Source organism: Erythrolamprus reginae, chromosome 11 (assembly GCF_031021105.1).
Source record: "Erythrolamprus reginae isolate rEryReg1 chromosome 11, rEryReg1.hap1, whole genome shotgun sequence".
In the NCBI taxonomy this organism is placed as follows: Eukaryota; Metazoa; Chordata; class Lepidosauria; order Squamata; family Dipsadidae; genus Erythrolamprus; species Erythrolamprus reginae.
In genome coordinates, this window is record NC_091960.1 from 36,683,428 (window position 1) to 36,695,044 (window position 11,617).

Sequence of the window (11,617 nt, forward strand, 5' to 3'; positions counted from 1 at the left end):
ACAAGCCAGAATGAAGGTGGGGATGGTGGGATCTGAAACTCCCCAAGGCTGGAACCTGTTGCCTCTGTCTCAAAGCCAATTGTTGTTTGGGCTCCTGGAGCAGTTTGAGGGGCTTGAAATGGGAAGTTATGCACCGCTGGTGTAGCCCCCTCAAGTGAGATGGAGCTTAGCTCAAACCACCTTCCCTTTTCCTGATCCAGGACCTAGCAGTGGAACTAGCATGGCTTGACCAGCGGTGACCAGGGATCAGCTCAGCTCAGAGGGTCAAACAACAGGAGTGGGACAGCAGACACAGCCAGTACAGGGCAAGCTACAACTGCCAGTCACTCCAGGTCCCCTGCTGTCCCCTGAGGAATGCATCTCCCCCCCAGGCTAGGGGTTCTATCCCAGCTATAGGTAGGTACAGTGACAGTGGATGCCAGCCCTCCCCGCTCTGTTATTTTCAGGTGGCAGGTCATTTGTTCTCTTGGTCAGTGATGGGTTTTCTCTTGTAGATGGAAAAACCGCTGGCAATATCTGAATTATTATTACCTGGGCAAGAGGCCCTCCCGTCGTTTCCTCCAGGTGAACTTCTGAATTTGATCCAAAGTTTCTGGTAAGTAGAAAAGGCTGATTGGATTAGAACGCCAAGGAAAAGAGGGGAATCGTGGCTGCAAATGGCTCCAGAGAGGTCCCATTTCTGGGGTGGGAGGGAGGAAATCTCCTTGTACTTTCCTTGGAAGATGCAGTCCGCCTTCCTTGCAGAACATCCCTGATGTTGAGTGATTAGCCTTCAATAACCTATGTTAAATATTCAGAAATATATAAAGAACGTCGCAGGGTGAAAAAAGCCAAGGGCCTTATTTTATTAGTCCAGAGGCTATGAAGCCAAAAGTTGCTAAAGAAGCAACTTATCCTAAACTTATCCTAAATGTATACTAACTTATTTCACACAGCACCTTTTTATAATAATCTGTTCTCTATGACCTAAGGCAGCTAATACACATGCGCAGTTTTACATGATGTTGTAATTCATGAGCCTGCCAATATCATAGATAACCCTGCAGGTATAGAGATAGAGGTTTACAGGAAACTTGTGAGAAGCTAGGTAAAGGAATGTGTTTAATGGTGCCAGCCAGTACTCCCGTCTTTTCTCATGATCCCATATAATACTGTCTGTTTCTGAGAACATGAACTTTCTCTGAACCTTCCAGGCCTATCAGAAATCTGTAATTGCAAAGCCTGAGCAAAATACATGCTAACTTATACTAACAGCATAATGTGAACTAATAAGCATCCCATGTGCGGTTTCTGGCATATCTGGGCATGCCCATCCATATGACCTTTGACCTACACAAGGAATACTACAAACTTACTCTTCCACCTTGGAATGACTCTCCAATTCCTGAGCAGTGAGTGCTGGAAGCAAAACCCAAGATAAGAAGCAAGGCCCAGGTGTAGTAGCAGAATCGCCCTGGACTCCGCTAGCATTCAGAGCCACAGGGGGGGAGCACACCTCACCGTTCCAGCCTAGCAGCCCACCTCTGCAAGTGCCCAAATTTTGATCGCGTGATCATGAGGATGCTGTGAGAGTCATAAGTGCAAGGACCAGCTGTCATTCGCTTTTTTCAGTGCCGTTGTAATTTTGATTGCTCATTAATTGAATAGTAAGTCAAGGACTACCTATTTTGAAACTAAAAAAAAGCCTCGGTGGTGGGTTAATGAGTAGGAGAAGCCCAGAAACCCTGACAGTAGATGATCTGTTGAAAACATCAACAAGACTCCACTGGGGCAAATGGGTGGGGGGCAGAGGTCCCTTTCCCCTGCTGTAGGGGTTAGCTCAAGAAAAGGTAGCCTCCCTTGCAGGAAGCTTTGCCGTGATGCCTCCAGCCCAACCGGAAATTCCTGTGGTTTGCTGGTGCTTGCAAAGATCACACAGGAAACAGGCAGGATGGGCTACAATGGGATATACTGCGGTCCAGTTAAGCCACAAGGCCCTTGGCTGGCCAACTCTAAGGCTGCCACAACACCACCCAACCCCCCACAGCTTGTCTCTTATGCCAGGGTGGGCGTAAAAAGTCCCTTTTCAGATTTCGGCTCTTGAGCCAGGCAAAATGATATTCCAGCCGCAGAAAGGGGCAGTTATGTTCCTTCTGTTCTCCAGCAGGAGGAAGTCCTGAAAGAGTTGGTTTTGCACACCTGCCTTCCAGCAGCCTGCCAAAGGAGGAGGGTTAAAAAAAGATAAAGAAAGCATGACTTCATTTGTTGTTGTCCATGTTCAAGCGAAAGGAAGTATTGCATAAAAGTATTTGATGAAATTTCCCCATTGCGTTTCTCGGCTACCAGAATGTTGCCTGCTCCTGTGTTGTTTGAGCTATTTGTCTGGAAAGGTATATATAGGGTCTCCTGTTCGAGGAGGGGGTTGGACAAGAGAACTTCCAACAACTCTGTTATTCTATTATTCTAGAGAGCACATCAAAAGACAAGGCAGTGAAATACAGTGGTCCCTCTACTTAAGAACTTAATTCGTTCCGTGACCAGGTTCTTAAGTAGAAAAGTTTGTAAGTAGAAACAATTTGTCCCATAGGAATCAATGTAAAAGCAAATAATGCGTGCAAACCCATTAGGAAAGAAATAAAAGCTTGGAATTTGCGTGGGAGGAGGAGGAGGAAGAAGAGGAGGAGGACAGTCACTGCTAAAGGAAGAAGGTGAGGTGAGGGGAATAAAAAAAATTCCAAAACTTTAAGTGTATTGCCTCCCATGCACTGTGCCAGAGAGAGAAACCCAGGCAGGCGAGAGGGGGGAACCTCCCATTCCTTTGACCGAAAGACAGCGGCTGCTGCTGCTGCTACCTTCTTCCCCTTCCTCCCCATGCTGAAGGGCTCCCCTTTCCTCTTGCTCGCTCGCTTTGTAACCGGCGCCTTTCCTTCACTGTGTTGACTCCTCAGTTTGGCTGAAGCGGAGTTGATCCACCTGGGGCGAAGCGCCCCCTTTTGCCTTTCTGCGCCCAGACGCTCCAGGAGGCAACCTCGTGCCGGGTGTATGGGAGGCAGCGCAAGGGAGTCACCACAGCGAAGTGGTTGATTCCCTCTCTAAGCGCCCAGAGTAAGGAAAATGCTCCGTTCACTCTGGGCTGCCAAAGCCTCCCTAAGTACCACCGAAAGGCTCCTCTGGCAGCCCCCAAAAGCCCGAGATGGCCGGGATTAAACGGGGAATGGCAGAAAAATGACTGAGCCTTTGTGCCGTTCTCAAATTTCCTGGAAAAATTTTTCTGGGCTCGGATTCTTAAGTAGAAAATGGTTCTTGAGAAGAGGCAAAAAAAAATCTTGAACACCTGGTTCTTATCTAGAAAAGTTCTTAAGTAGAGGCGTTCTTAAGTAGAGGTCCCACTGTACAGACATATTGATTAATCCATTATATTGTGAGGACTGCTGTTTTCTAAAGTAACTTTGAAGATTTAAGATATTGATAATATCTTCAGATGTTGTCAAATATGTCACCCCCACTTTCTGGAGACAATCTGAGAATCCCCATTGGGCTCAAAGGTGCCAAGGCTTAACATAGCAGCATCCTTTTCTCTTGCTTTGCCTATGCTCCAAAATATGTGGGCAGGGGGCTTGCAACTTGCCATGAAATTAACCCTTGCCACTCTCGCTCCCACTCTGCTTGGCATTGCCCAGCAAACCGAGACTCTTTGGCGGTCAGCTTTGGGGTGTGTCCAGCAGCTGTTTCAGCTTGCCTGCTGTTGCTGTACTTTATGAATGACGGCATTGTGTTTTGAGGTTTCTTCTCCCCCCCTCTCCCCGCTTGACCGCCCTGTTATTTTACACTCCTGCCATCCTGGCTGTGCTTGATCATTTTTTGGCTGGCACTGCACCTGCTGCATGAAGGGAGGAGGAGGGAGGGAGGAGGGCAGGTGCAGCCCTAGACTCTGCCTACTGCCAGATGCTCAGCCCCAGAGGAGTGGGGGGAGGATTCCAGCAGCCCAGCCCACTCCTGGCAGGGAGGCTGCAGTGCTGCACTCCAGAGCAATTCTGGCATCTCTGCCCTGTGCAGCGATAAAGGCTGACCTTGGAGTAAACAGGCAATACCTGGTTGTGCCAATGCAAGAGTCACTAAGGTTGGAGATGTTGTACGAGGAGAGCTGGGCTCAGCAAAAAAATCGGTAGCACCTTTTCAAACTGAAAAGATTGATTAAAAACAGAGGCGCCTCCTTTTAAGATCCCTGGCTCAAGGAAAAGGATTTATTTATTTACAGCAATCCCTCCAAGACCACCCGTGAAAAACGAATTTCTGTGAAGTAGAGGAAAGATAGTTCTTTATTTATTTAACTTGACCCGAATTCTGAAGCATAACACACCAGACATTGTGATCATGGAGAAAAAGAAAGTATGGATCATCGACATCGCAATCCCAGGAGACAGCAGAATTGAGGAGAAGCAGCTAGAGAAATTAGTGAAATACGAAGATCTAAAAATTGAGCTGCAACGACTCTGGCATAAGCCCGTGAAAGTGGTCCCAGTGGCAGTGTTCCCTCTAATTTTTTTGGGGGGTGGGCGGAAAAGTATAGTGTCTGAGCAGCAGTCCCTTTGGGACTGGGCGGCACAGAAATAATAAATAAACAAACAAACAAACAAACAAACAAAAAACCCACCCTGTTTTGCCTCAGAGAATTTCAAAATAAAATACTGTACTGTGTGTCTATAACAGTGAGCTCATAATAGGGCAACTCTATCAATATCAAAATGCCACTTAAATAGTTGAGCTAGTTTCAAACTAGATTTTGATTTTCTTTCTCTTTTCCTTCCTCTCTTTTTTCTATCTGTTTCTCTCTCTTCCTCTCTTCCTCTCTCTCTCCTTCCCTCTCACTCTTTCCATCTCGGCTTCTGGGCAGGTTGGGAAAACTCTGAGTTGATGATGATTTTTAAGTGAGCGATTGCTCACTGCTCAGCTTAGAGGGAACTATGCCCAGTGGTACTTGGCACGCTGGGCGCAGGGCCAAAGGATCTCAGCGGACATTTGAAAACCATCGGAATTGACAAAATCTCCACCTGTCAATTGCAAAAGGCCGCTTTACTGGGATCGGCAAACATAATTCGCTGCTACATCACGCAGTCCTAGGTGCTTGGGAAGCGCCTGACTGGTGATGAAATACGAAATCCAGCATAGTGATCTCGTTTGCTTTGTTGTATTGACATAATAATAATAATAATAATAATAATAATAATAATAATAATAATAATAATAATAATAATAATAATAATTTGCAGTTCCTGTTCCCTCCTGACACCCCTTGTGGCTCTAGCAGATAAGAGCTGGGAAGGGTGGGGGGGCTTGACTGAAATCCCACCCCTGCTTCCTCCCACCCTCCTGGCGCTGATTCCTAGGTCTTCCTGTTGACCCTGGCTTTTTTCAAGCTGCCTTCCTAACCCCACGTTCTTCCTTCCCTTGGCCATTTCCTGCCTTCGGTGAGTCTCCTGTGCCAATGCCCTGCTTTGATTTATGGTCAGCTTCCTTTGCCCTGTCCCACTCCAGCCCGGCTACACATCCAAAAGAAAGTCAGCAGGAATTGGAGCCCTGCTTCCCCCAGCTCCTGCCCAGCTGGCTGAAGTGTTTAGTTTAATTTTATTTATTTTGTCCAATGCACAATAATACACAATGAAGGTTATAGAGGATATAGTAGAGAAGAAATACAAGAAATAGGAGAGACTATAGGACAGGGGACGGAAGGCACTCTAGTGCGCTTATGCACGCCCCTTACTGGCCTCTTAGGAATCTGGAGAGGTCAACTGTGGAGAGTCTAGGGGGAAAATGTTGGGGGTTAGGGGATGATACTACAGAGTCTGGTAATGAGTTCCACGCTTCAACAACCCGATTACTAAAGTCATATTTTTTGCAGTCAAGTTTGGAGCTGTTAATATTAAGCTTGAATCTGTTGTGTGCTCTTGTGTTGTTGTGGTTGAAGCTGAAGTAGTCTTTGACAGGCAGGACGTTGCAGCATATGATCTTGTGGGCAATACTTAGATCATGATTAAGGGGTCATAGCTCTAAGCTTTCAAGACCCAGGATTGTAAGTCTAGTTTCGTAGTGTGTTCTGTTTCAAATGGAGGAGTGAAGGTCTTCCCAAGAGGATCCCTTCGAGGGAAAGGCCCCTGCCTCTAGCAAGCTGCTGCCATGTGGAATCATGTAGCAAATGCTTTGTCCTACACATTGGGAAAAAGAATCTGAACTCCAAATATGAACTGAATAATCAAATTATCACAGATAATCCCCACTCGGTTAAAGACCTTGGTATACTAATAACAAAAGATTTAAGTGCCAAAGCCCACTGCAACAACATCGCCAAGAAGGCTTCAAGAGTTGTTAACTTAATGCTACGTAGCTTCTGCTCTGCAAATCTCACACTACTTACCAGAGCTTACAAAACTTTCACCAGACCCATCCTAGAATACAGCTCATCCGTTTGGAACCCATATCGCATCTCGGACATCAACACCCTTGAAAATGTCCAGAGATACTTCACCAGAAGAGCCCTTCACTCCTCCACTCGAAACAGAATACCCTACGAAACTAGACTTACAATCCTGGGCCTAGAAAGTTTAGAACTAAGACGCCTTAAACAAGATCTAAGTATTGCCCACAAGATCATATGCTGCAACGTCCTGCCTGTCGGGGACTACTTCAGCTTCAACCACAACAACACAAGAGCACACAACAGATTTAAACTTAATATTAACTGCTCCAAACTTGACTGTAAAAAATACGACTTCAGTAACCAAGTTGTCGAAGCGTGGAACTCATTACCGGACTCCATAGTGTCATCCCCAAACCCCCAACACTTTACCCTTAGATTATCCACGGTTGACCTATCCAGATTCCTAAGAGGTCTGTAAGGGGCGAGTACAAGTGCACTAGAGTGCCTTCCATCCCCTGTCCTATTGCTCTCCTATATCTCCTATACCTTTCTTCTATTCCTATATCTCCTCTTCTATTCTTTCTTAGACATATTTTACTATGAGTATCTCCTCTATAACCTTCATCATGTATTTTACTACAGTATGTGTATACCCACTAAAACCCTCATTGTGTATTGGACAAAATAAATAAATAAAAATAAATAAGATGCTTAGCATATTCACCCAGAGCAGTCAGGGCAACGGAAGGAGAAACTGGGGTCCCTCCCTGTCTTCTTACATTCCTGTTTGTGCAGTCAGCTTCCCTTTGGGGCTTGCTGCTTCGCTCCATATCCCTTCCAGAGCGATTCTTCCAGCCCTTTGTTCACAAGGCAACATCCGCTCGACTTTCACGACTTCCTCGCAAGCCTCCTGGACGGAATGTGATTTGGAAAGGCCCTGAGCCAGCTAGGAAGAGATACTTTGGTGGCTAGTTGGTAGTTGACTTAATTCCACCTTGAGCACTGGAATCACCTCTTTAAAATAACCAAATGAAAGGGTTTTCCTGGTTGGACTCGTGCAAAGCCATAACTTAAAAGATTTGCTTGCAGGAAGTGCCTAGTCTTTAATAGCACGGAGGGCTTGTGTTTATTATAGATAGTCATAGAAACATAGAAGATTGATGGCAGAAAAAGACCTCCTGGTCCATCTAGTCTGCCCTTCTACTATTCCCTGTATTTTATCTTAGGATGGATCTATGTTTATCCCAGGCATGTTTAAATTCAGTTACAGTGGATTGACCATCCACGTCTGTTGGAAGTTTGTTCCAAGCATCTACAACTAATATTTTCTCACATTGCTTCTGATCTTTCCACCAACTAACCTCAGATTTTGGCCCCTTGTTCTTGGGTTCACTTTCCTATTAAAAACACTTCCCTCCTGAACCTTATTTAACCCTTTCACATATTTAAGTGTTTCGATCACCATTTATAATAATAATAATAATAATTTATTAGATTTGTATGCTGCCCCTCTCCGAAGACTCAGGGCGGCTCACAACAACGATAAAAACAATATTGTAATGGCAAAAATCTAATATTAAAAATAACTAAAAACCCTATCATAATTAAAAACCAAACAGCACATACATACCAAACATAAATTATAATAAGCCTGGGGGAAAGGTGTCTCAAATCCCCCATGCCTGGCGGTATAGGTGGGTCTTAAGTAGTTTATGGAAGACAAGGAGGGTGGGAGCAGTTCTAATCTCCGGGGGGGGAGTTGATTCCAGAGGGCTGGGGCTGCCACAGAGAAGGCTCTTCCCCTGGGGCCCGCCAGACGACATTGTTTAGTCGACGGGACCCGGAGAAGGCCAACTCTGTGGGACCTTATCGGCCGCTGGGATTCGTGCGGTAGCAGGCAGTTCCGGAGGTACTCTGGTCCAATGACATGTAGGGCTTTGCAACCTTCCTAGCCAACGTCTCACAAGCAAAATCAGTGGAGGAAGCTGAATTTGCTGTATGTGACTCACATAACAATTGCAGTGGTTTGCTTAACAACCATGGCAAAACGGTCACAAAATCAGATGCAACTCACTTTACAACTGCAATGGAAATCTTGATTCCAGTTATGGTCGTAAGTTGAAGACTACTTGTAGTTATTTACAGTATCATCGGAACAGCTTGGCAGCTCCAATTTTATCTCCTGGTTGCCATAACACTCTCAGGCCACAATTTACACAGTTTTCTTCTATTGCAAAACACCAAGGAAATGAAAGAGGGTGCGGCATTTTCATTAAACTAGAGGATTTTGGATATTTATTTATTTATTGGACTTTTATGCCACCCCTCTCCCAGGACTCGGGGCAGCTCACAACATATAATAAAGCAAAGCATAACATCCTAAATCCAATTAATTAAATATGAATCTAAAATATCTAAAACAGTGTTTCCCAACTTTGGCAAATTGAAGCTATCTGGACTTCAACTCCCAGAATTCCCCAGCCAGCAAATTTATTTATTTATTTATTTATTTATTTATTGATTGATTGATTTATTTATTTATTGATTGATTGATTGATTTATTTATTTATTTATTTATTTATTTATTTATTTATTTATTTTGTATGCCACCCCTCTCTGCAGACTTGGAGGGGGGGGCTCACAACAGCAACAGAAAAACAGTGTAAAATACAAATTCAATCATTAGAAAGCTAAAAACCCATAATTTAAAAAACATTCACACAACATACCATACATAAACAGTATAGGCCTGGGGAAGATATTTCAGTTCCCCCATGCCTGACGACAGAGGTGGGTCTTAAGGAGTTTGCGAAAGGCAAGGAGGGTGGGGGCTGTTCTAATCTCAGGGGGGAGCTGGTTCTAGAGGGTCGGTGCTGCCACAGAGAAGGCTCTTCCCCTGGGTCCCGCCAGACGACATTGTTTAGTCGATGGGACCCGGAGAAGGCCAACTCTGTGGGACCTAATCGGTCGCTGGGATTCGTGCGGCAGAAGGCAGTCCTGGAGATATTCTGGTCCGATGCCATGAAGGGCTTTATAGGTCAAGACCAACACTTTGAATTGTGACCGGAAATTGATGGGCAACCAATGCAGACTGCGGAGTGTTGGAGTGACATGGGCATATTTGGGGAATCCCATGATTGCTCTCGCAGCTGCATTCTGCACGATCTGAAGTTTCCGAACACTTTTCAAAGGTCGCCCCATGTAGAGAGCATTACAGTAGTCGAGCCTCGAGGTGATGAGGGCATGAGTGACTGTGAGCAGTGAGTCCCGGTCCAGATAGTTGAAGTCCAGATAGCTGAAGTCCAGATAGCTTCAAGTTGCCAAGGTTGGGAAACACTGATCTAAAAAAACCCCAAACCATAAAAAATAATCCTTCCCATTCAATCAACTTTCTCTCACACATTCATATTGTCAACCTTCCCCAGTAAAGGCTCAAGAGGTGATATGCAGAACTAACACTACATAGGTATTAATTGCTACCCTTAACATCAAGCAGAGTGAAACAATATTATCATTACTTCCTTAACAGGTATTCCCTTCATTAATTTGAATTAATGATCACGCCTGCCTCCGTTCCTCCATTGTCCATCACCAGAGATTTTAAAGTTCCATTTCTTCTGCTTTGTGGTTATCCATTTTAATCTATCAGTGTGAATAACACGTTTAACCAGGCATTAAATATAAATGTAGTTATTAAACATTCAAATTTAGACCTTTCATCTATTCTACTAGGAACAATTAACAGGAAGTAAATGGCTTTTCTTTTAAACAGGTTGTGTCCAACAAAGGAAAACCCACCTTTGCGTCTGAAGAAGTAAAGACAATTCTCCTTACAGAAAACAGGAAGAATTATCCATCACTAAATCAAAACTGCTATTAACCATTTCATTGACTGTATTTTCCCCAGTATATTATTGGCAAATGTATTTATTATGTTTTTTTCCATTATTGGCATTAAGCTCTTCATTATAAAGAAATTAGAACATTGGGCAACATCCCAGGGCTCAGAATGGATCTACAGTTTTATGTGTATTTTGAAGAGAGCTTTCAAGATTAAGATGATATTCATTCTTGTCCTAATAACAATTCCACGATTCAGCTCTTAACAAAATTTCTGGGAGTGAGTTAGTACCCACAGCTTTGAGAAAACCGGTAAAGGAGAATATTTATATCTCAAGGTTGAAATGTGGGACCCTTGGTGGTCTCTGAGATTGATTGATTTTTGCAGGCATTTTATTATCTGAACATAGAAACATAGAAGACTGACGGCAGAAAAAGACCTCATGGTCCATCTAGTCTGCCCTTATACTATTTCCTGTATTTTATCTTACAATGGATCTATGTTTATCCCAGGCATGTTTAAATTCAGTTACTGTGGATTTATCTACCACGTCTGCTGGAAGTTTGTTCCAAGGATCTACTACTCTTTCAGTGAAATAATATTTTCTCACATTGCTTTTGATCTTTCCCCCAACTAACTTCAGATTGTGTCCCCTTGTTCTTGTGTTCACTTTCCTATTAAAAACACTTCCCTCCTGCGCCTTATTTAACCCTTTAACATATTTAAATGTTTCAATCATGTCCCCCCTTTTCCTTCTGTCCTCCAGACTAGACAGATTGAGTTCATGAAGTCTTTCCTGATACGTTTTATGCTTAAGACCTTCCACCATTCTTGTAGCCCATGTTTGGACCCGTTCAATTTTGTCCATATCTTTTTGTAGGTGAGGTCTCCAGAACTGAACACAGTATTCCAAATGTGGTCTCACCAGCGCTCTATATAAGGGGATCACAATCTCCCTCTTCCTGCTTGTTATACCTCTAGCTATGCAGCCAAGCATCCTACTGCCCGACCACACTGCTCACCCATTTTGAGAGTGTCAGAAATCACTACCCCTAAATCCTTCTCTTCTGAAGTTTTTGCTAACACAGAACTGCCAATGCAATACTCAGATCAAGAAGCCCTGGGCCATCCAGTAATCGCTCAGAAGTGCTAGGAAGTGGTCTTTGTACCCACAATTTACCCACCAATTTTCTGCAAGATTAAAGCAAAGTCATTGCTTGCTAAAAATGTCAGTCTTCCACTTTTGAACCACAACATCTCCAGCTCCTGTGGCAGGAGAGACACACTGGTGGGCTTGGAAGTATATTGCATGATATGAGCGCTGGACAGTGGTGGCTCCCATTGCATTATTCCACACCTCTCCCACGAGCAGCAAAACGAGT

At 44.2% G+C, this 11,617-nt stretch overlaps 1 long non-coding RNA gene across 1 annotated transcript; it reads left to right on the top strand.

Moving 5' to 3' along the window:
* The first annotated feature begins 289 nt into the window (after window positions 1-289).
* On the top strand, window positions 290-10,308 carry LOC139174281 (uncharacterized). The gene is made up of 3 exons (XR_011560337.1): window positions 290-396; window positions 495-595; window positions 10,167-10,308. It is a non-coding gene; the product is annotated as an uncharacterized lncRNA (long non-coding RNA).
* Window positions 10,309-11,617: the final 1,309 nt, after the last annotated feature.